At 47.1% G+C, this 24,300-nt stretch overlaps 1 long non-coding RNA gene across 1 annotated transcript; it reads left to right on the top strand.

Annotated features, from left to right (window-relative positions):
* The first annotated feature begins 355 nt into the window (after positions 1 to 355).
* LOC108512969 (uncharacterized) lies at positions 356 to 22,315 on the top strand. Its single transcript, XR_001880765.1, has 3 exons — positions 356 to 603; positions 840 to 983; positions 22,029 to 22,315. It is a non-coding gene; the product is annotated as an uncharacterized LOC108512969 (long non-coding RNA).
* Positions 22,316 to 24,300: the final 1,985 nt, after the last annotated feature.

Genomic DNA, 24,300 nt, shown 5'->3' with positions numbered 1-24,300 from the left:
CCACCAGCCCGGTTCCAGCAGCCCATTTGGTCAGCTTCCCTACCTCGTCCCACACCCTCTCCTAGTGGGGCTGTCCATGAGGCCAAGGCCCAGGAACACGAGGGGGCTTCTGGGGAGCCCAGGGCAGCAGACCACTCTCTGGGGGCACCCAGGAGTCAGGACATGCCCAGCCTGGCCCTGGCTCAGGGAGGACTTCGGCGTTCCTGGAGATTCCTGGAGTGGAACTTGATGTCCCAGCTCCCGACGGACCTGGATGTGGGGGACCCTTGGTTCCCCCATGAGGATTTCAAACAGAGCTGCTGGGTCCATGTCCCTTCTGAATATGTCCTGGGCAGCCACGGGACCATGGGACAGGCCTAGCCCAGGAAGCCCGGGGGACCCTGACACTGGGCCCAGCCCAGGCCCATCAGGACTAAGAGGGAGGTCGGGAGATAACCCCACTGCAACATGGGCACCTGCATCTGGCCCCCTCGGTGACCAGTGACTGGCACGTCTGGAAGGAGCCAGGGTGGCACCCTGCCAGCTGCCCTGCAGCCCTAGACACCTTGGAAAATCCCATTCAATGGGGAGGCCGGTCCCATCAAGGCCACAAGAGACAGAGAGGTGAGCATGGCAGCCCCAGCCAACCAGCAGCACGCCCTGGGACCTCTGTCCCAACCTTTGGGCCTGTGTCCCCCTCCCAGGGCACAGTTCCCAAGCCAAGAGGGGCCTGGCCTAGACCCCAGCCCTGGGAAGAGAAGGGCACCAGGGGTGTGGTGGGCTCCCAGCTGCAGTCAGTATGGCCATGCAGGGGACCCTGGCGCTGCAGAGCTCTGCCACTGTCACAATTCACCTCACAGAAGCTGGGCAAATCCTTGCAGCCACTGCAGGCGCCACCACCAGATGCCTTCCAGCTGCCAGTTCAGGCTTTCCAGCTGCCAGTGCAGGCTTTCCTGACAGGAGGGCACCCTGCAGCCCTGGCCTCAGCAGCTCAGACTCTGAAGGTATCTGTTATTCATGTTCCCAGTACTCCCACCAAAGAGAATTACTATGGAGGATGACGTTGGTCCTGAGTTGAGCAAAACAGTATGCCCTGTGGATGGAGCCAGCTTCTTTCCAAGCCACCGCACTTGCTGGATGGGCCCACAGAGCAGGTGGCCTTGAGACCGGCATGGGGATGGAAGAGGCTCAGCATCCTGCACATGCCCTTACCAAGGCTCACCAGGCTGACACCACTGCTCAGCACCACATTTGTGGATGAGAGACTTACACCTAGTCCCTGGGATGGCACAATTTCCCAGGAGGATCTGCTGGCCACCTGCTGGCAGGCTGACCACACCGCAGAGGGGTTGAGATTGGCTTTCACTGCACTGAGCCACAATGTGGACATGGACTCGTGGGCCCTGCAGTGCACACAGCACTGCCTCCGAGCAGGACCCCCCATTCACAGCTAGGGACAAGCAGCAGTGCTCCCACCTCAGGGCCTTGGCTCTGCCACCTGTACTTTGAATGTTCTCAGTTCCCTCCAGGCTTCTAGCAGCATCTGGGCCAGGGCTCATGGCTGGATAAGCACCCGAAGTCCCAAACAAGTTTCCCATCCTCGTTTTATTTTTTGTTAAACTTATGAAAATGTATTAAGATATGACTTACATCCCCGGTAAGTGCATAGCTCAAAAGACATTCAGAGATGGAACACACCAGCCCCCAGATCACAAAGCCAACCATGCCCAGCCCCTCCCAGCACCCCCAGCCCCAAAACCAGTGTTCTGACCTCTGACAACACCATGAGCCTGCCTTTGTACTTTACACTCATGGAAGGATAACCACCTTCATTTGTAAAATAAATGTTACTGTTGAAATGATTTTACACATACACCTTCCATCCAGCTGCCCTCAATAAGGACGTTTTGCAGTACCATGGCACATAAGAAATTTAGGCTGGGTGTGGTGGCTCATGCCTGTAATCCCAGCAATTTGAGAGTTCGCGGCGGGAGGTTCAGGTTCATTTGAGCCCAGGAGTTTGAGATCAGCCTGGGAAACATAAGTAGACCCTTTCTCTACAGAAAAGTAAAAGAAATTAGCCAGGCATGGTGGCGTGTGCCTATAGTCCCTCCTATTCAGGAGGCTGAGGTGGGAAGATTGCTTGAGCAATTGAGTTCCAGGAAGCAGTGAGCACTGCACTCCAGCCTAAGTGACAGAGTGAGACTTTGTCTCTTATAAAAACAAAGTAAGAAATTTAACATTGGTGCAATCCTATTAACTAAATGGTAATGTGAACTATTATCTAAAGTTATTAATGCAGTAATTATATGAATAGGGTGAAATTTATTCAAACTTCACCCGTTTTTGCCTAGCTTCTCATACCTGTCCAGGGATCCCACCTCTGACTCACCCTCTGCCTTTAGTTCGTGTCCCCTTAGCTTCTTCCAGGTGGTCCAGCCAAACACACACCTGGGCTGAATGGTAGAGCTGATTGCTCCTGGGCTCCAAACCTCTACAGCATGTTACCATGTTGAGTACTGTAGGCAATGGTAACATAATGGTGGCTATCTGTGTATCTAAACACAGAAAAGGATCATAAATATACAGTGTAAACAATAAAAAATGGTACACCTGTCCAGGTATGGTGGTTCATGTCTATAATCCCAGCACTCTGGGAAGCCATGGTGGGAGGATCACTTGGGCCCAGGAGTTCAAGACTAGTCTGGGCAACATAACATAATATTTAAGAAGGCCCCATCTCTTCTTAAATATCAATGTTTAGAGATGGTACACCTATATAGGGTGGATCCATTATAACCTTATGGGAACCACCATCCTATATGCATTCTGGCATGGACTGAAATGTCGTTATCTGACATTGCGTAAGTAATCTAGAGATAATTTTAAGCATACAAGAAGATGTACTTAAGTTATATGCAAATACTGCACCAGTTTATATCAGGCCTTTGGTATCTGTGGGAGATGGGAAAACTGATTCCCCACATACATTGAGGGGCAACTGTAAACATTTCAGGCCCCATAGAATGCTCAATTCCCTGCACCCCCGTCCCGAGGGAAATTCTATTACTGGAGATTAGTTTGCCTGATGATAACTTCATGTAAATGGAATCACACATTATCTCTTCTTGTAGACCTATTCTTATAGGTCTAACTTCTGTCACTCACACATGAGCTGTGTGAGATTCATTCATGTTGTAGCCACAATTTATTCATTTTCTTTGCTGTGTAGTATTCTAGTCTTGAATGTCCCATGATTTTTTATTCATTCTTCTGTGATGGGTATTTGGGAAGTTTCTAGTGTGAGGCTATTACAAATTGTGCTGCTATGAGGGTTGTTTTGCATTTTAGTGAAGGTATAGACACATCTGTGTAAGGTACACATGCAGGAAGGAAATTGCTAGCTCATGGGAGGCAAATGTTTAGCTTTGGTGAATATTACCAATCATTCTAAAATGTTTGTTCCACTTCACCTGTTCATCCGTGAGCTGGAGCGTTCCATCCACAGCTTGGGCTGTCTCAGAAGGACCTGGGTTCAGTCCCATTCAGCCACTTAGTAGCTGTGTCCCTTTGGGCAAACCATGTAACTTCTCTGAGCCTCAGGGTCCTCATCTGTAAACTGGGCTGCTGGTGGTCCTTACCTCGCAGGGCCACTGGGAGGACTAAGTGAGATGAAAGCTGACTCCCTGAGAGACACCACTTCTCCTTCCCTCAGACTCAACAGGAAGATACCTTCACTGCCCAATGCGAAGGCCATGGGGAGGACGCAAGGCCCCAGGGCTTCCCTGTCCCAGTAGCATAAGCCCTGGATTTTTGTTTCCAGAAACAATCACCCCTGGGGTCAGGATGACTCTCAAGTCCCCGTAGCCTGTGCTCCCACTCCACGAAGGCAGGCTTCTGCAGTGGGGAAGGGGCTGCACTGTGCCAGCCTCACCCTGGCCACTGTCTGCCCTCGTGACTCAGAGCACAGCAAGGTCCCCAAGCAGAGCAGTGCAGGGTCTGGCCCCAGCCCTGGTCTCTAGACATCCCGGTCAGCCCCACCTGCCCCAACCCTGCCCCCTCCATCCCTCAGCCTCTGCGTGCCACCTTCACAGCTCAGGACATTTTAGCTCCTTACATGACACCATCATCTGTCTCCTTAAGCGGAGTGCAGCACAAGGGCAGCGAACTCAGTCAGTCTATAGATGTGTCTCTGGTGTCTGGAAGATGAGAAGTTCAATACATACTTGCTTAGTGTCTGCGTGCATTTCATTAAGCAGAAGATAGCTTTGGAAATAAAAGAGACCCTCCCAAGGTGACAGTGCGTAGCTGGCATTTTCCAGGTATTCTCGGCATGCCAGGCACTGGGCTGGACCATGGATATGGGAGCTCTGAGCCCGTGGAGTGCCAGGTTACAGGCATGAGTCACCGTGCCTGGTTGGAAGTACTGTTTATTTCTTTATTAAAATTTGTACTTTCTGAGTTTATGTAATTGACAGGTGTTGCCTTTGTGATCAGAAACAGTAAAGGTATAGAAAAAAATGTGTAGAAAAAAGCAGTAAAACCAATCACATCTGTAATAAAATCCTTGCTTTTAAATAAAATGTGCAGAGAAAAAAGATGGAAAAGAAATGCAGTGGGTCGGGCATGGTGGCTCACGCCTGTAATCCCAGCACTTTGGGAGGCCATAGCAGGAGGATCACTCGAGGTCAGGAGTATTAGACCAACATGGCCAACGTGGTGAAACCCCGTCTCTAATGAAAAAAAAATTAGCAGGGCATGTTGGTGGGCACCTATAATCCCAACTACTCTGGAGGCTAAGGCAGGAGAATTGCTTGAACTTGGGAGGTGGAGGTTGCAGTGAGCCAAGACTGCACCACTGCATTCTAGCCTGGGCAACAGAGCGAGACTCCGTCTCAAAAGACAAAAACAAAAAAACCCTTAATAGTTGTGGTCTCTGAGGGCTGGGGATATCAGGAAACTTTGCTTTTCTGTCTAATTTTGTATATGCTCATCTTCAGATTTGAATGTATTCTATTAAATTCCCTTAGCAGCCTCCTCATTAGTCTCTCTGCCCCCATTCCTGCCTTTGCCTGCCATGCAAAGGCTTCCCTGGCATTGTGCTAGACAAAGCAGGTTGCTCCTAGAAAAAGTCTCCGTTCTCTATGCCTAGTTAACTTCCACTTACCCACCAGTACTATACTCATGGTCTCCCCAACTACTTTATGGAAGACTTCTGTAGTGGATGCTGTGACCTGCCACCCAGACGTCCACTTCAGGACCAGGGCCCTCATTTTCTGGCTGCTAGGAGACTTGGAGGTGGATGCTGGCAGATGAGTCTTACTCTGGGAAATGCCCTGGCTGAACGGAGCTGCCTGGGGACAGTCTACATCCATGGCCTAGTTCATTGGAGCAGGGAGATGGGGTGGGCAATAAAAGCCCATACCGCTTGCCTCCATTCACTGCAACTTTGAAGGGTCATCTACCCTCCAGAGCTCCCTGCGGGAGTGGTTAAGACCTCTGTTGCAACTGAAGTGCAGTCACTCTGTCTGGCCAGGCTCGCCAGCTTCACCCTCTCACAGGTGCTGGTCCTGAGGGCACTTCCCAACGAACTTCCTTAACCAGTGACACCTTCTTGACCTCCCAGGCTAGGCTAGATTCCTTAATTATATGCTCTTCCAGGGCACATATCTCCTGTGTAAGTTTTACATCCATTTGTAGTATCTGGCTAATGTCTGCCTGTCCCATCAACTGTAATAGCCACAGAGTGGGAGCTCTATCTGATTTTATTCACCGTTGCATTATGCCATGCTGGCATGCAGTTTAAAAATATTTGTAGAGTGAACAATTTTATTAACCATCTAATATAATCCCTTAGGAGGCCATCAGCTTTACTTAGGGCTGCAGAATGTCTCATTCATTCATTCAATAAATATTTACAAGGAGAAGCTGGATTCCTACCTCTCAACACCAAAATAATTCCAGATGGTTCAAAGATGGTTATATGTAAGAAAATGAAACCAATAACTTTCTAGAATAAAGATGAGTAAGTTTTAGAAAAAAAAAATTGGTGGCTGGGTATGGTGGCTCATGCCTATAGTCCCAACACTTTGGGAGGCTGAGACAGGCAGATCATGAGGTCAAGAGTTCGAGACCAGCCTGGCCAACATGGTGAAACTCTGTCTCTATTAAGAATACAAAAATTAGCCAGGCATGGTTGTGCAAGTCTATAATCCCAGCTACTCAGGAGGCTGAGGCAGGAGAATCGCTTGAACCAGGGAGGCAGAGGTTGTAGTGAGCCGAGATTCTGCCACTGCACTCCAGCCTGGGCGACAGAGCAAGACTTCATCTCAAAAAAAAAAAAATTTTTTTTGGAATATTAAAGGCCTTCATAAGTATGACCACGTAAAATTCTAAACCTTTATAAAGCAAAAATAAACATTAATAAGCTGGGCCAGGCACAGTGGGTCACGCTTGTAATCCCAGCACTTTGGGAGGCTGAGGCGAGCAGATCACCTGAGGTCAGGAGTTCGAGACCAGCCTGACCAACATGGAAAAACCTTGTCTTTACTAAAAATGCAAAATTAGCTGGGTGTGATGACACATATCTGTAATTCCAGCTACTTGGGAGGCTGAGGCAGGAGAATCGCTTGAACCCGGGAGGCGGAGGTTGCGGTGAGCCAAGATCGTGCCATTGCACTCTAGCTTGAGCAACAAGAGTGAAACTCCATCTCAAAAAGAAAAAAAAAAAGAAAGATTAATAAGCTGGCCAGGTATAGTGACTCATGCCTATAATGCTGGAACTTTGGGAGACCGAGGCAGGAGGATTGCTTGAGGGACCAGACAGGACAACAAAGTGACACAAACACAAAAATTAGCAGGTCATGGTGGTACATACCTGTAGTCCTAGCTACTCGGGATGCTAAGGCAGGGGGATAACTTGAAGCCAGGAGTTCAAGGCTGCAGTGAATCATGGTTACACTTGTAAATAGCCACTGCACTTCAGCCTGGGCAACGTAGAGCCCGACTATATTTATATTTGAAAAAATAAGACAAGTAAAGAAAAAGCAGCCAATAAGGAATATTTCCAGCTAGGCACAATAGCTCATGCCTGTAATCTCAGCACTTTAGGAGGCTGAAGTAAGAGGATCGCTTGAGCCTAGGAGTTTGAGAACAGCTTAGGCAAGATAGCAAGACCCCAGTTCTACAAAAAATGCAAAAATTAGCCAAGTGTGACCGTGTGTGCTTGTAGTCCCAGCTATTCAGGAGGCAGAGGAGGGAGAATCGCTTCAGCCTGGAGGTCCAGGCTGCAGTGAGCTGTGGTCCTGCCACTGAACTCCAGCCTAGGTGACAGAGCAAGACCCTGTCTCTAGAAAAAGAAAGTAAAATAAAAAATTTACATGAAGAGTGTTTGCAATACCTGCATATGACATCTGATATACCAAGAACCCTTGCAAATCAAAAGGTTAAAAAGCCTACAGAAAAATGGGCAAAGAATGTGAAAAACTATTGGAAACCTTATTTCTATTCTATGAAATGCAAATTAAAACAATAATACAATATCACTTTTTCTATAAAGTTGACTGAGTTGAATGATTAACAATACCCAGTCTTGGCACGAGTGTAGATAAACAAGAAATTTAATTCACACTTGTTGGCAAAAGTTGTCCTGAACTCTTTGGAGAGCATTTTGGCAATATGTATGAAATTAAAGCATTCACTGTTTTTGACCAAACAACCCTACTTCTAGGAATTCATTTGTATAAGGTCATGTTTTTGTACAGTCTGTACAACGTAGAGCATTGCCACTTTTATAATTGCAAAAAAGATGCCTCGGTGACATAGTGAGGCTCTGTCTCTACAAAAAAAAAAAAATTGCCAGGCATGGTGGTGCTCACCTGTGATCCCAGCTATTCAGGAGGCTGAGGAAGAAGGATCACTTGGGCCCAGGAGGTTGAGGTGGCAATGAACTGTCATCATACCACTGCACTCTAGCCTGGGCGACAGAGGGAGATTCTGTCTCAAAAAAAAAAAAAAAAAAAACGAAGAAAGAAAAGAAAAAAGAAAGGGTGGCCAGGTGCAATGGCTTATACCTGTAATCCCAGCACTTGGGGAGGCCAAGGGAGCTAAAGTGGATCAGCTGAGGTTAAGAGTTTGAGAACAGCCTGACCAACATGGTGAAACCCTGTCTCTATTTAAAAAAGAAAAATACACACAGACAAAAATAGCTAGGCGTGGTGGAGGGCACCTGTAATCCCAGCTACTCGGGAAGCTTAGGTGAGAGGGTCACTTGAACTTGGGAGGTGGAGTTTACAGTGAGCTGAGATCGTGCCATGGCACACCAGCCTGGGCAACAGAGCAAGACTCCCATCTCAAAAAAAAAAAAAAAAAAAAAAGAAAAGAAAAGAAAGAAAGAAAAAAGGGATGGAAGGTTCATTAGTGCAGATTGTTTAAATACATCATGATTAATCCATACAATCAAACTTTAAAGATCTATCTTAAAGAACAAGGCACCTCTCTGTGTGCTGAAATGTACTGCACGTACAATTGTACTGAAATATAAGCATAAGCAAGCATGTATTCTCTATGTATGTGGAAAGAGACCGTAATGCATTAAGAGGAAAAATCATGTGGTAAAGGAGGTATTTCCCATTTTGGAGGCAGGGAGGAAAATCTGGTGTGCATGTGTGTGAGAGAGAGTGCATTAGAATATGCGCAGAAAACACATATGTGAATGCATAGCGCAAATGCTTACTAATGGAGAGCAGGGGTGCTGGCCAGCTTCTACTCTGTCCTGTGTTTCCATTGTGTTCGATTTACTGATAATGAGTTCACATGACTTTTGTAATCTAGAGAAGGCACAGCATGTGTGAAGGTCTGAAGCAATAGGATGCATTTGGGGAAATACTAAAATTGGCCCAAAAAGGATGGCAGGAAGAGATGAGAGTGGAGAGGAAGGCGTCAGGCAGATGGCCCAGGGTAGCCCACGCTCTGCTGAGGAGTGTGGGGTTCATCCCGGTGCAGCAGGTTTTCTTTGTCCTCACTGGCAGCTCCTCTCAGTCTCTGAGGCTGCCTCCTCGTCTTCTGCCCACATCTGACTGTGGGAGTTTCTAATCTAATCTCTTAGGAGGCCATCAACTTTACTTAGTGCTGAAGAATGTCTCATTCACTCAATAAGTATTTACAAGCCTAGCATGGTGGCTCACACCTGTAACCCTAGCACTTTGGGAGGCCAAGGCAGGCAGATCACTTGCATCTAGGAGTTGGAGAGCAGCCTGGGCAACATAGCAAGGCTCCATCTCTACAAAAAATAAAAAATTAGTCAGGCGTGGTGGCATGCACCTGTGGTCCCAGCTACTCCAGAGGCTGAGGTGGGAGGATCACTTGAGCCTGCGAGGTCGAGGCTGCAGTGAGCTGAGATCTTGCCACTGCACTCCACCCTGGGCAACACAGCAAGACCTTGTCTCAAAAAAATAAATAAAAGAATAAATACAAGAGAAACTGGATTCCCACAGGTTCAGTCCTGATGAGGGTCAGTCCTGCTTCCTCGTCCCTTCTCTGTCTACACAGTCTCCTGTGACATCATCCATGTTCCTGGCTGTATAAAGCATCTTCATGTGCCCCTCCCATGTCCTCTCTCCTGCTTCGTCTCCCTGTGAACACAGACTCGGGGATATAACTGCCTCCTTGGCCCCTTCATCTGGTAGGCATCTCACGTCAAAGACTCAACTCTGGCTTTTAGCCACTCTGCCAACCTGCTTTTGTTCTAATCTTCATCTCAGTAAACAGTGCCACCATCTACCCAGTTGCCCAGGCCAGACACCTAGGAGTCTTCTTTTTTTAATTTAATTTTAATTTTTGTTTTTTTGGGGCAAAGTCTCATTCTGTTACCCAGGCTGAAGTGCCATGGTGCGATCTCGGCTCACTGCAACCTCCACTTCCTGGGTTCAAGCAATTCTCATGCCTCAGCCTCTTGATTACAGGCGTGTGCCGCCACACCTGACTAATTTTTGAATTTTTAGTAGAGACAGGGTTTGCCACGTCGGCCGTGGCTGGTCTCAAATTCCCGGCCTGAAGAGATCCACCCACCTCAGCCCCTCAACATGTTGGGATTCCAGGCATGATCCACTCTGCCCAGCCTCTAGGAGTCTTCTTGATGTCCCTCTTTTCTTCCCTGCCTCCTGCTCCTCCTTACAATCCATTATCGAGTTTTGCCTGTTTTATCTCCAAAATAGATCTCAACTTGTCCCCTTGTTCCCATGACTCTTGTCACTCATAGTCCAGAGAGCAGAAATAAACAAAGACCACTCAAATGAGAACAAGCAAAGTTACTTACTCAGAGTTTGCCATAGAAGGGGGTCAGCAACCATCACCTGCATTTGGCAGAGCCTCAAGGGTAGGGCGAAGTGAGGGAAAGCTTTTCTTTCTTTTCTTTCGTTCTTTCTCTCTCTCTCTCTCTCTTTCTTTCTTTGTATCTTTCTTTCTTTCTTCTTTCTTTCTTTTTCTCTTTCTTCCTCTTTTTTCTCTTCTTTCTTTCTCTTTTTTCTTTTTCTTTCTTTCTCTCCCTCTCTTTCTTTTTCTTTCTTTCTTTCTTTCTCTCTCCTTCTTCCTTCTTTTCTTTTCTTTTCCTTTATTTTCTTTTTTTCTTGACAAGGCCTGGCTCTGTTGCTCAGGATGGAGTGCAGTGGCACAAACACAGCTCACTGCAACCTCTGCCTACCTCCCAGGCTCAAGCCATTCTCCTACCTCAGTCTCCCGAGTAGCTGGGACTACAGGCCTGCACCACCATGCTCAGCTAATTGTGTTTATTTTTTGTAGAGATGAGGTTTCGCCATATTGCCCAGGCTGGTCTCAAACTCCTGGGTTCAAGCAATCCACCCTCTTCGGCCTCCCATAGTGTTGAGATTACAGATGTCAGCCACCTCGCCCTGCCTATTTTCCCTTCCCCTTCCTCCCCCTCCCCTCCCTTCCCTCCTCCCCTCCCCTCCCCCTCCCTTTCCTTCCTTCTCCTTCTTTTTCAGAGTTTTGCTCTTGTCTCCTGGGCTGGAGTGCAATGGTGCCATCTCAGCTCGACGCAACCTCTGCCTCACGGGTTCATGCGATTCTCCAGCCTCAGCCTCCTGAGTAGCTGGGATTACAGGCATGCGCCACCATGCCCGGCTAATTTTGTATTTTTAGTAGAGATGGGGTTTCTCCATGTTGGTCAGGCTGGTCTCGAACTCCCGACCTCAAGTGATCTGCCCACCTTGGCCTTCCAAAGTGCTGGGATTACAGGCGTGAGCCACCACGCCTGGCCCTATTTTCACTTTCTTTCTTTCTTTCTTTTTTTTTTTTTTTTGAGACGGTGTCTCACTCTGTTGCTCAGGCTGGAGTACAGTGGTGAGACCTTGGCTCACTGCAACCTCCACCTCCCAGATTCAAGCAATTCTCCTGCCTCAGCCTCCCAAGTAGCTGGGATCACAGGCGCCTGCCACCACGCCAGGCTAATTTTGTATTTTTAGTAGAGACGGGATGTCACCATATTGGCCATGTTGGTTTTGAACTCCTGACCTCAGGTGATTCACCCGCCTCAGCCTCCCAAAGTGTTGGGATTACAGGCGTGAGCCACCGTGCCCGGCCTATTTTCACTTTCTTAATAGTGTCTTTGGAAGTGCAAATGTTTTGAACTTTGAAGAAGTCTAATTTATCAATTTTATTGTGTTCTATCTATCTATAGATCTATACATACAGACACTTCCTGATTTGCAATGGTTCAACCTAACAATTTTTTGACTTTACCATGATATGAAAGACATATACATGCAGTAGAAATCATATCAAATAACCATAAAACCATTCTGTTGGCCGGGTGTGGTGGCTCGCACCTGTAATCCCAGCACTTTGGGAGGCCGGAAGCGGGTAGATCACCTGAGGTCAGGAATTCAAGACCAGCCTGACCAACATGGAGAAACCCCATCTCTATCAAAAATACAAAATAAGCTGGGCGTGGTAGTGCATGCCTGTAATCCTAGCTACTTAGGAGGCTGAGGCGGGATAATCACTTGAACCCATGAGGCAGAGGTTGGGAGGTTGCAATGAACTGAGATTATGCCACTGCACTCCAGCCTGGGCAACAGAGTGAGACTCCATCTCAAAAAACAAACAAACAAACAAACATTCTGTTTTTCACTTTCAGTACAATATTCTATAAATTATGCGAGATATTCACCACTTTATTATAAGATAAGCTATGTGTTAGATGATGTGGCCCAACTGTAGACTAATGTATGTGTTCTGAGCACGTGTAAAGTAGGCTAGGCTAAGCTATGATGTTTCATAGGTTGTGCACTAAATGTATTTTTAACCTGATATTTTCAGCCTACGATGAGGAGCATCTGCATATAATTTTGTGTGTGTGCATATATTTTTAAAGTCTAGCTGACAGGATTTGCTAATGAATTAGATTTCGGGTAGAGAAGAAATAAGAATGATTCCAGTGGTTTTGGTCAAGCAAGTGTCTAAGATGGGGGAAGGCTATAGAAGCAGGAAGTTGGGGATGGAGGATCAGGAGCTCTGTTGTGGATACAGAGTTTGATCTTGTCTGTTAGAAATCCACGCAGAGATGCTGAGAGGCAGGTGGAATGTGGAGTTCAGAGTCATTTGATAGATTAGGTGGATGAGTGAGGTTGCAGAAGACCAACAGGGGCGAGAGGGTGGACTGAAGGGAGAGAATCGAGGCCTGCCCAGGGCGTCTGCACTTAGAGGTTGGACAATGAGGTAAATCCAGCAGGAAGACAAGAAGGATTGGCCAGTGAGGTGCAGTTAATTTTCCTGAACGTCAGTTTCCTTGTAATAACTAGGCAGTAGTCATTAATAGTACTTCCCTCATAGCATGATGGTGAGATTCCTGGAATGTACATTAAAAGTGCTTAGAGCAGTGCCTTGCACGTAGCAGCTGCTCAGCAAGTGTTAGCTAAAAATGGGAATCTTCTCTATAAATCTTCTAAAGAATTGTGAAACCTTGCCTGCTGGCCTTAGCTATATCAGGGGAGAGCATCTACAGAGGGACTTGGAGCCCACCTCAGCCAGGTGGCCTGAGCACTGTAGGATGCCAGCTCCTCAGGGGGAAGACTGCTGCCCACAGCCTGGCACCATCAGGCTGGCCGAGGCACATCGCCAAGCCAGCAGGTTTGTGCAACAGACTTGGCTTCCAAAAGGGAGACCCAGAAGGCCCAGACACCCTCAGGGATAGTGCCTGGTTGAAGACTTTGATTAAGGAGGTGAGAGTTTCCAGTCTGGTAATTTTGCTATTAAACAGAAATGTGACTTCATTTATACTCCTGAGCCTCAAAGCCTGGACTTAAAGATTAATCCCCAGTGGGTGAGGATGGGGACCAGGACTGACTACGTACTTTGCAGAGCCCACTGAAAATGGAAATGTGGATCTTTTGGTCATGTGTCATGAGGGATGTCAAGGCAGTTATAGCAGAGCATTAAACCAAGTGTGGGGCCCTTAGCACCAGGGCCCTCTGTGACTGCACAGATCATAGGCCCATGAAGCTGGCCCTGTCTGGTCCTGCCTGGTTTCCATCCACAATGATGAAGGAGGAGAGAGTCTGTAAGGTTGAAGAGGGAGGCACTAGACACTTGTGGGTAGAGAGACTGCTCTGGCTGCAGCGTGAAGAGTGGGTCACGGTGAGCAGTGATGCTTGGGGCTGTTGGAGCTTCATGCTGAGATGGGATAAGGTCTGCCCAGATGGGTGGGGAAGGGACGGGAGAGGAGCGGGACCCTCTCTCTGGGGAGGTTGCCCTGCAGCTTTCTGGCCCTCCCTGTTTCCTGTTCAGTTTTTCTGCCTTCTCCTTGGGAATTCTCCTGGGACTGCCACTCGGAGATGTGTATTTTTATTTTTTTTTTTTTGAGACAGAGTTTCACTCTTGTCACCCAGGCTGGAGTGTAATGGCATGATCTCGGCTCACTTCAACCTCCACCTCCTGCGTTCAGGTGATTCTCCTGCTTCAGCCTCCAGAGTAGCTGGGATCACAGGCATGTGCGACCATGCTCGGCTAATTTTGTATTTTTAGTAGAGATGGGGTTTCACCATGTTGGTCAGGTCGCTCTCAAACTCCTGATCTCAAGTGATCCACCCTCCTTGGCTTTCCAAAGTGCTGGGATTACAGACATGAGCCACCATGCCCGGCATGTTCTTTTATTCTACTCCCTTTGGCAGGGAGGGAACCTTCCCCACTGGTGTGGGGGCTGAGAACAGATTCTCCCCGTTGACAGAAACGTAGACACCACAACCCCTCCCTCGTGGCACCATCGCTATCCCTTCGGGAAACTCGGCTTGGGATGTCCTGTTGAGTCACTTCATACCCAGTCTCTCACTGGCATCCTTTGAATGTCATGACATTCAAAGGCTGAAAAAGTACAATATGACTTTATTTCTTAATTTAATTTAATGTTCATGAGACAAGGATTGAACAATAGAACTTAAAAAAAAATGTTTAGACAACCTCTCTCTTATTTATTTATTTATTTATATTTTTCAGATAGAGTCTCACTGTGTTGCTCAGGCTGTAGTACAGTGGTGTGATCTCTGCTCACTGCAACCTCCGCCTCCTGCCTCAGCCTCCCGAGTAGCTGAGACCACAGGCAGACACCACCGCGTCTGGCTAATTTTTTATATTTTTGGTAGAGATGGGGTTTCATCATGGTACTCAGGCTGGTCTTGAACTCCTGAGCTCAAGTGATTCGCCGCCTTGGCCTCCCAAAGTGTTGGCATTACAGGTTAGCGACACTGCGACTGGCAAATACAACTTTTTTTTTCTTTTTTGAGATGGAGTTTCACTCTTGTTGCCCAGGCTAGAGTGCAGTGGCATGATCTTGGCTCACTGCAACCTCTACCTCCCAGCTCAAGGCATCCTGCCACCTCAGCCTCCTGAGTTATGGGGACCATAGGCATGCACCACCATGCCCGGCTAATTTTTTGTATTTTTAGTAGAGATGGTGTTTCACCATGTTGCCTAAGGGTCTCGAACTCCTGGGCTCCAGTAATCCTCCCACCTAGGCATCTCAAAGTGCTGGGATTACAGGCATGAGCCACTGTGTCTGGGCAACAATTTTAAAGAAAAAAATAATGAGACTGGTGTCACCAAAACTTTGGCACAAGGAACCTAGATACTGAGCACCTGAGCATTCCTCTCAGATGCCCAGGGCACAGGGAACAGATGAGGCATTTCAGTCTCCATCAAATGGGGAGCATAGCTGCAGGAAGGATAATCATCATAAGCCCTAGTGTCTTTAGTAGACCCCTCCCCGCCTAGGCACTCAACCACCCACCACATCACTCCAGTCCCACCTGTCCAGGGGAACAAGAACGTCAGAAGACAAGAAACAATTCTTGAATGGTGGAATTTCAGGCACCATGGTTATCATAATATGTGTTGTGTTCATGGGTGTGTGATGGCGGTAGAGGGGCTTTGTCTCCTACCTGGGATGAGATTAGTGTCGCCTCTACTTACCATAAAATGGATCCTCCCAGGACATTAAATCCAGCTTGTGAAAGATCTCTGTGTTAAATTGACCCACTCAATTCAACGATGAACCACAAGCGTTCTGGAGCACTGTGATATGTGAGTGGGGCCCTTCCTGCAAAGAGTTCACAGGCCAGTGCAAGAGTAAGAAAGCAGAGAGTTTTGAGGCAGGAGTGTCCCCTGACACTGAGGACAAGCACGGGAGATGTTGGTGGCTTGGAAGAAGTGAGCTGGGCCAGCCCGGAGGTGAGGGAGGGTTTTCAAGAAAAGATGACTTCTGAGTCCTGAGTGGTACATTGCTATGTAGGAGTGAAAGTGGTGGTGGTCTCCAGGCAAAGAGCAATTTCAAGGTCGATTGGCTTGTAATTCGAGGACCTTCTGCTGGGACTCTGGATCCCACGACTTGAGCAGGTTCAAGGCCTCCATTTCAGCGAGTATCCTGCTTTTCTCTGCATCACCATTTTATCCCTTTTATTCTCATTTGCACACAAATATGTTCTAGTATCTCCCTGCAAGAAAGAAACAAGGAAGGAAGGAGAGAGGGAGGAAGGGAGGAAGGATGGGAGGAAGGAAGGAAGGAAGGAAAGAGAGGCAGGGAGAGAGAGAGAGGGAGGGAGCGAGGCAGGGAGGGAGGGAGGGGGGGCGGACCTCTCTATCAGTTAGGGTCCTGGCAGGAATCATAATCAGCTCAGATGGTTCAACTGATGTTAGAGAGGTCTAGGCTATGTTTCTGGTTATTCTATGAATAAAACCCACTGAGCTAATACTGATTCCCTTTTGACTACCACTGTGGAGTTCAAGCAACCTGATATAGGTGAAAGGACTTTCAAGAGTTTAAAAAACAATGGTACAACAGGAAACCAACTCAATCAATGCATGATCATTATCATGACTTATATCACAGGTGTGAAAGTATCTCATGGCATTCAGATCCCAGAAATTTTTGTCCGTGGACTCAGACACCTGCTGCATTTCCTGCAGGCAGGCAACAGAGCAAGGGCATTGAAAATATGAATTCAGCTTCAACGAACTTTTCTAGAATGGTGCAATCAGAACATCTAGAAAGAGACTGTTTTCATTTCACCATACATTCAGATTTTGTGTTTTGTGGTTTTTAGTGTTATTTTTATTTTGACTCATATTTGTGGGAATGGATGCCATAATCCCTTCAATGCTTTGACCCTGGAAAGGACATTACGTCATCCTTCATTTCTAGTCACTCCTCATCCTCTTCCAAACAACCTGCCAGAAACAGCTGCCAGCCTTCAACTCACTGCCCCAATCCATGTGCATCGCCTCTTTCTGTAGCTTGTGATCATTGGGAAGCTTCTAGAAAATAATATCCTAGCTATGGAAATAATTGGCACTGTTCCAGTGTGCTTACTCATGCAGGGCTCAGAGGCTGGGAGCTTTATGTGTATTGCTCACTTAATCTCTGTGGCAACCCTACTCGGGCAATTTTCAGATAAGAACCCTGAGGCTAAGATAAAGTGACTTGGTTAAGGTCACATTGCAAAGGAGGGTTAGAAATGAAATTTAAACAATTTCCTGAACTGCAGCCCTCGTCTTTAAGCCATTCCTCATGCTGCTGCCTCATGGAGGCTGGAACCAGAGGGGGCAAAGAGATGACCTCATTCTGAGTCTTCACTTTATGGAATTATATGTCAATAATATGAGACCTCATCTACTCCCAAATCCAGGTTGCCAGATTCTCTGTTCATATTTCACATATATGTGTAATATATGTGACTACAAATTCAATAGGAAAGGAAGTTTCCTTTAAAAGACCCAGTAGAATATTTAGGTGCCTATGAGGAAATTCAGTCTTGCAAAAGTAAAACAGTGGAACTTTTTTTGTGTTGGTTCTTTTTTTGTTTGTTTTGAGACAGGGTCTCACTCTGTCACCTGGGCTGGAGTGCAGTGGCGTGAACGTGGCTCACTGCAGCCTCAACTTACCAGGCTCGAGTGATCTGCTGCCTCAGTCCCCCAAGTAGCTGGGACCACAGGCATATGCCACCATGCCCAGCTAATTTTTGCATTTTTTTTATAGAGATGGGGTTTTGCTATGTTGACCAGGCTGATCTTGAACTCCTGGGCTCAAGAGATCCTCCTGCCTTGGTCTCCCAAAGAGTTGGGATTACAGATGTGAGCGACCGTGCCCAGCCAAGCACAGACAACTCTTCTAAGAAGTTTTGCTATAAATGTAAGCAGAGAAAGGGCAGAAGCTGGAAGGGGATTTGGGGATGAGGAAAGGTGCACTGGCCATTCTCCCATCCAAGATCAATTCACTGTCCATTTGTGTCCCACTCTGGGCCCCGGGAGAGACATCCTTTTGCACTGCATTACCGGGGCTCTTCTGGTAGAACACTTCCATATGGGTTCAGCCAAGGGGAGGCAAAGGCAGGAGAACTGAAGGCTGGAGGAAAGAGAGAGCAGGTGTTCTGCCCATCCCTCTCTGCTTCAGTGCCCTGTTTCTGGCAGGAGTTGTGTCCCCCTCCATGCCTGCAGTTCCTTCCAGACTGCCCTTTTTCTCAATGGCTCCTGGGATATTTCTTTCCTTGGTCCTTTCCGGGCCAGGAGTTGTCACCCTACAAACCTTCATTTGTCTCTGGGTGCTGCAATATCCTTGTTTGTTCCCTTAACTTTGTTAGTAGCCTCTTTGAAACAGTTGAACCATCTGAGAGAATCCTGATTTCTGCCAGGACTCTAACTGATAGAGTGTTCCCTCCCTCCCTCCCTCCCTTCCTCCCTTCCTCTTTTCCTCCCTTCCTCCCTTCCTCTTTTCCTCCCTTCCTCCCTTCCTTCCTTCCTTCCTTCCCTTAAGGGAGATACTAGAATATGTTTGTGTGCAAATCGGAATAACAGGGCAGATGGCTGGGCACAGTGGTTTATGCCTGTAATCCCAGCACTTTGGGAGCCTGAGGTGGGCAGATCGCTTGAGGCTGGGAGTTTGAGACCAGCCTGGCCGACGTGGTGACATCCCACCTCTACTAAAAATAAAATTAGCCAGGTGTGAGGGCAACATGCTTGTAATTCCACCTACTTGAGAGGCTGAGGAAGGAGAATTGCTTGAGTCTGGGAGGCGGAGGTTGCAGTGAGCTGAGATAGCACCACTGCACTGCGCTCCAGCCTGGGTGACACAGCAAGACTGTCAAAAAAAAAAAAAAAAAAAAGAAAGAAAGAAAGAAAGAAAGAAAGAAAGAAAGAAAGAAAGAAAGAAAGAAAAGAAAAGAATAACAGAGCAGAAAAGGAGAAAATGATGATGCAGAGAAAAGCAGGATACTCACTGGATCAAAGGCCTTGAGCCTGCTTGAGGGCCTGGGATCCAGAGTCCCAGGAGACAATCACTGCCTTAGACTCCAGCAGGATACCTCTTCTGTGGTTGCAGGAGGAGAGGCAGGACGCCTGCGCGCAGGGGCAGGAGGGTTGGTAGATCTGGCCTGAGGGCTTCCAGTTTCTCAAAGGAGGGCGAGCCACGCCCATCAGCTGAGGAGTGCAGGGGAGTTTGTGCAGATAGAAGACAGTATGAAATAGCCATCTCAGGGAACAGGAAAACGAACTTTCTAGGAAAGGTTGGTAGGATTGCCAGGTATGAGGAGTGCCAATCTGAGGTTTGTGGTCATGAATTCATTTATTTATTTTTATTTTATTATTATTATTTTTTGAGACAGAGTCTCACTCTTGTTGCCTAGGCTGGAGTGCAGTGGCACAGTCTCAGCTCACTGCAACCTCTGTCTCCCAGGTTCAAATGATTCTCCTGTCTCAGCCTCCTCAGTAGCTGGGATTTCAGATATCTGCTACCATGTCCAGCTAATTTTTGTATTTTTAGTAGAGATGGGGTTTCTCCATGTTGGTCAGGCTGGTCTTGAACTCCTGACCTCGGGTGATTCACCCTCCTTGGCCTCAGCCTGATAGCATCAGCCGGGCAAGGGTTTAGAAAGTGGAGGAAGAGAAATGGCTCAGAAGGTAACTGAATGAAAAGAGGGCACCCACATCCCCTCCTGGCTTTCCCAGGATGTTTCTCCCTACATCTCCCAGAGCAGTCCTGTCTCTTGCCAGGTTGCCTGAAAAGCCCCGACAACTTGGGTGGCTTCAGTTTTTGGACGAATCAGGCCATTTTTCAACTTTGTTTCTCCTTACAGCCTGATCCACAGCCTGGGTCTGACTGCACTGCACAAATGGTAGTAATGTGTCTTCTAGAACAAGCACCTAGGGGCACACAGGAGTCAGATCCCTAGACAGAAGGCCTGGTTTCTTCTCCTGTAAACTGCATTCCCTCCCTCATTTGTTTATTCAAACATGTGTTAAGCACTACTGCATGCCAGGCCTATTTGCTTTATTTTCTTTACCTCTCTCAGCCACCCTGAGGGGAGGGATTATTTTTTATTTATTTTCATTTTTATTTTGTAGAGACAGGGTCTCACCATGTTATCCAGGGTTGTCTCGAACTCCTGGGCTCAAGTAATGGGGGGAGGGATTATTACGCTCATTTTTACAAATGAGGAAATAAAAGCTCAGAGAGCTGAAAAACTTTGCCAAGGTCATATAGGGTCTATCTGAGTCCAAGGAGACTCACTATCCAGATAGGGAAAGAATCAGGTAGGGAAATAATAAAAGATAAGTTGGTGTGCAAAGTTTTAAGGGAACATGGAAGTTAGAAAGATTACTCCTGTTATGGGAGAAGAGGCAGGCTGCATGTGAGTTAGACTTCTAGGATTCGTAGAAATTTACATAGGGAGCTGGAGAGGAAGGACTGCAGGTAGAAGTGATAGCCTGAGCAAAGACATCGTGACATGAAACTCCATGGTGTGACCACGATTGTTGAGTTAAAGACAGAGACAAGATTGTCTATAGGCCTAGGGTTCATAGACAGCCTCAAGGTGGTGGCTCACAAACCCCCAGACATTTGGTCTCAGTTGTGGGTGTCTTTTTTTTTCCTAGAGACAGGCTTTTTATTTTCATCAATTCTTCAAACCAGGACATTCACTCAAAACAGCCTTGGGTAGCAGATAAGCTTGGAGACATCAGCAGGGCTCGGGAACACAGGACCTTGTAGCCCTGGTTCAAGAATTCATACTTCACTCTGAGGCCAACAGGGAACCCACGGTGTTTTCTAGCTGGGAGAAAGCACCCAGCTTAAGCACCCTTTCTAGCTTTAGGAAGATGACACAGGTTTACTGTGAGCTGAAATAGATGGGAAGTCCTTTTAGAAACTATAACATGATCTACTGTTTACTGCCATATCCCTAGAGTCGAGCACAGTGCTGAGCACATACCCGGGGTTCAGTAGATATCTGTTGAACGAATGAATGAATGAATAAATGTGCACAGGTGTACATCATAGCAATAAAAAGAATGTACATCTTCAGAGTGGCTCCGTACATTTCTTGACTGATTTAACTGAAGGTGAAATCCATAAACCTCTAGCTCCCCATGTACAGCTTCAGGCTCTAACAGAAACCTACCGAGTTCTGAGATGACGCTAGGAGTGAGGGGACAGGGGTGGGTAGGGGTGAGTGGGTTTGGTACCTGAGGGTGTGGCCACACCTGGCTGTAGGATAGGGCTCTTCCCACAGTGCCCTGTGGCGTCTCTGGAGGAGTGGAGACTACACGGTCAGGATGGCCGGAATTCTTCTTTTCCTCCTTTGACATTCAATCCATCAGCTTGTCCTGTTGACTCTGTCTCCAAAACATGTCCTCTATCCCCTCTCTTTCCTCTATATCCCCCACTCTCACCCAGTTCCTGCTCCCCACCTGGCTTGGGCCACCGCAGCTATCTTAAAACCAGAGCCATGGCTGTGCCCTTGCCTCCCTACCATCTGCTCTCCAGGTGACAGCCCAAGGGATCTTTAAAACTCTTCACCTGCAAAGAACGTGGCTTTCTTAGAGTACTGTGCTTCTAAAAATTTAATATATTTTTGGATCATGTGGGAATTTTGCTAAGATGCAGTTTGTGATTAGTTATTCGGGGTTGGGCTCAAGATTGTGTTTCTAATAAGCTCGCAGGTCATGCAGTTGCTGCTGCTCCTGGACCGCATTAGGAGTAACAAAGGCTTGGAGAAAAATCCAAACTTCCTTCCCATGTCCCACTTTATCTGGCCCCTGCATAGCTCTCCCACGTCATCTCCAGTCCTTGCTCCTCTCCCTCATCTTGCTATGGCTCCTCTGGCCTTCACTCTGTTCCTGGAGTATGCCAAGCTGCTCCTGCCTCAGAGCCTCTGCATGCTATGTTCCCACTGCCTGGAGTGCTCCTTTCCTGGAATATTCCACATGACTTGTCTTTCTTTATTTCCATCTTAGTTCAATGGTCAGATAGTCATTCTCTGTCCACTCCATCTAGTGAAGTACCTTAGCCACCAGAGACTCTCGGCTATTTGCTTTTCTCTTTTTCTGCATAGCACTTATGAGTCTCAGTTTATTTTGATAATATATTTGTTCACTTTCATTTCCTGTCCTTCCCTTCATATATGTTCCACAGGGATAAGGACTCGGCTTCCTTCACTCTGAGCCTACCCCAGAGACTGGCACATGGTAAGTGTCCTCTTCATGCTTCTTAGGCCTGTGCACAAAAATGCTCCCACTGCTGTTGTTGGTGTTTGGATGCAGACAAGCTGGGAAAAGCAATGGAGGGACCTGAGACAGAGGAGAGGAAGGAGGGAATAAGCAAACTTTCTCTACTGAGGTGCCTCAGAAAAAGTCTCAAGGACCTGGAGATGATGCTGAAACCCTGAATCAACACATAATAGATGAATTCATCTAACTAGAAGAGATTCATTCTGGAAAGTGGGGAAGAAAGTAAAGCATAGTTCAATGAGTTAAGCACTTGGAACAGTTTCAGTAGACCTATAGGAAATATTTATCAAATAAATAAACATGCTGAACACTTATTTTATGACCATCACTCTATGTTATATAATCTGTTCATCCTCATAAAACATTATCACCATCTTGCAAATAAGAAGCCATGCTACCAGATTAGGAGATTTGCCCAAGGTCATACAGCAATTCAGAGACAGAGCTGACTACCCTACTCTCTAAAACAGCTCTATTTAAAGGTGTAAAGGCCATATTCCCTGTCCCCTTCCCTGCAGTGCCATACCACCTGTTACCAGTGACAGACACACTGTGCATTTATCTGCTTGTCTGTTTCCTCTCACCACAGCATAAATTCCCTAAGGGTAAGAATCTTCGTTTTGTTTGCTAGTCTTTTCCAGAGCCCAGAACAGGGCCTGCCATGTAAGGGGCACTTCATGAATGCTTACTGAATGTTAAAAGGATGAATGAAGGGATTATTTAAAAATCTTTATTTCGGCCAGGTGCCATGGCTCATGCCCGTAATCCTAGCGCTTTTGGGAGAGTGAGGCCAAGAACAGGAGTTTGAGACCAGTCTAGACAACACAGCAAGACCCTATCACTACAAAAAATTTACAAATTAGTCAGATGTGGTGGCAGGCACCTGTAGTCGCAGCTACTCAGGAGACTGAGGCAGGAGGATGGCTTGAGCCCAGGAGTTTGAGGCTGCAGTGAGCTTTCTCGTGCCACTGCACTCCAACCTCAGAGCAAGACCCTGTCTCTTAAAAACAAAAAACAAAAAACAAAAACAAAAAAGTTTCTCCATCTCTAAGGGGCAGTTCTGTAAACCTGTGGCTGACAGATGACTCAAATCCAGGCAAGAAGGCTAGAGGCCATCTGTGAGGAAGGAAAGCTGTAGCCTGCTGAATGCTTTCGATAGTCAGAGGGAAGACTGTATCCACAGAGGAGAGACTCACTGCATGGAACCTGGCGGGAGAGTAACCAGGGAGCTGGCATATGTCCAGTCTCAGGCTCTGACATCACCCCTGTGGTGGCATGGGTGGGCATGAATGCCACAGCTGGCAGTGGCTCTTCTCAGGATGTGGCTTCCCACATAAAGTGGCCCTAGAGGGAGAATATAATGACCAGGCCCCATTGGCAATAACAAGTTCAATGTAAGTGCATAAATAGGCACTTACCAGAAAATTTCTTGTGAGCCAGGCATGGTAGTTCATGCCTATAATCCCAGCACCTCAGGAGGCTGAAGGGAAAGGATTGCTTGAGCCCAGGAGTTTGAGACCAGCAGCCTGGGCAACGTAGAGAGACTCCATTAAAAAAAAAAAAAAGTTAAAGTTAGCTAGGCATGGTGGCACACTCCTATAGTCCCAGCTACCTGGGAAGCTGGTGTGGGAGGATCGCCTGAGTCTGGGAGGTCGAGGCTACACTGAGCCATGATCATGCTACTGTACTCCAGCCTGAGTGACAGAGCAAGACTCCATTTCAAAAAAAAAAAAAAAAATCTTTTGTGAATTGCGTTAGAATGAGTGAGTCATTCAAGCCTGGCAGCTCTGGCTGCTGGACAGAGGCTCTGAACCAGCCAGGCTGGATTGTGGATAGTCCCTTAAGATAGTTCTCTGCCCACTGACCTTCCTCTGTACCTAGGCTTCTCAAAGCATAGACTTGAGACTGGGTTCAGACTAACCACATCAGTACCACCTGAGAACTTGATAGAAATGCAAATTCTCCTGCCCTGTCCTCTGATCAATAAAATTAGAAACTATAGAGGTGGGGTCCATGGTTCTGGGAATTAACAAGTCCTCTGATGCATGTTCTGTTTGAGATTCTGATGCATGTTCAAGTTTGAGAACCACAACTAGTTTCCCCTTCATAATAGTTACTACTTTGCAAGGAGTTGGGTGGGGTTAAGGTAACAGGTTGAGAAATTCATAATACCGTGCAGGGGTCTTTTTACAAGTTGAGTGAGGACTGGACCAATGACTCTCAATGGGAAAGGCCAGGTTAGGGAGGAACCTCCTT

Source organism: Rhinopithecus bieti, unplaced genomic scaffold (genome assembly GCF_001698545.2).
Source record: "Rhinopithecus bieti isolate Rb0 unplaced genomic scaffold, ASM169854v2 scaffold_31842, whole genome shotgun sequence".
Classification (NCBI taxonomy): domain Eukaryota; kingdom Metazoa; phylum Chordata; class Mammalia; order Primates; family Cercopithecidae; genus Rhinopithecus; species Rhinopithecus bieti.
The sequence above is the reverse complement of the archived record's forward strand: the minus strand, read 5'-3'. Positions and strand labels throughout refer to the sequence as shown.